The sequence below is a fragment of the Pseudophryne corroboree genome, chromosome 3 (assembly GCF_028390025.1).
Source record: "Pseudophryne corroboree isolate aPseCor3 chromosome 3, aPseCor3.hap2, whole genome shotgun sequence".
NCBI classification, from domain to species: Eukaryota; Metazoa; Chordata; class Amphibia; order Anura; family Myobatrachidae; genus Pseudophryne; species Pseudophryne corroboree.
In genome coordinates this window covers 205,299,424-205,300,347 of record NC_086446.1, presented here as the reverse complement: position 1 = coordinate 205,300,347, position 924 = coordinate 205,299,424, and the positions used below count along the sequence as shown (strand labels likewise).

Sequence of the window (924 nt, the reverse complement as noted above, 5' to 3'; positions counted from 1 at the left end):
GTGGTCACTGGGTTATACAGTATATTGGCTACATACTGGTTAACAGTGGGGTATCTTTAATAATAATACAGTGGGAGTACAGGGGGGCCCAAACCTCGCACCCAGCTTCTATGTTCTAGAATACTTACCTCTACGGAACCCTGCATTGGCAATGCACAAATCACTGCGTTCTACACATGAGCATTAGAAAAATCTCCAGGAAAATGGCAGCCAGCCATTCGCAGTAGGCTCTGGCACAACTCAAGAGACTACCGAGTCTAGCGCCAGCTAGAGAGGAGAGGGCCCGGACGGAGATTGCACACTGGCCCCCTCCTCTCATAATATGCCCCTGATGGTTAATATACTAGACGAATGTAAGTCATTGTACTAGCAATCAAATCGTGGCTTACATTGTATAGTAGTCTTAAAGGGCCTGGAAATGCAGAATCTCCCCTTTACAGAAGCTCCACCCTCAAGTGCCAGCAGCACACTCTGAGGCCTTTATTCTGGAAACTGTATAGTGGGTTCATTTTTGGAGTAGCACACGTACACTGTGCACACGCACTGGACCCCTCATGTTCAGAGATGACCCCCTCCTATACTGTTTGAGAACAGAGCAAAGGGCTTGCAAAGTCATAAAGCATCACTGAGCCTCCTGCCTAATTTCTACTGTGGGGCTGCGTGATGCACTGTTCCACCATCGTATAGTTGCCACCAGATTTCAGATCATTTTTTGATATTTATTATCCTAACAGGATGTACATGCTAAGTACTAGAAATGGAGTATACTTTGCATACTTACCATCAGTATGGGGAAAGGGGTGGGGTGGAGGGTCTAGTAGTTCTCATTTATTTCTCTCCTAAATAAACATCACCTTTGTAGTCTACTTTCCTCTCCTATACCCTTTCTATGTGCTCATATAGGCAGTTAAGGCATAAAGCAAA

The 924-nt window shown here is 45.2% G+C and overlaps 1 protein-coding gene across 5 annotated transcripts in view; it reads left to right on the top strand.

Annotated features, from left to right (window-relative positions):
- The window catches only part of CDH23 (cadherin related 23), a 1,868,204-nt gene that overhangs the window by 1,494,537 nt on the left and 372,743 nt on the right, over window positions 1-924 (top strand). The window lies entirely within an intron of this gene.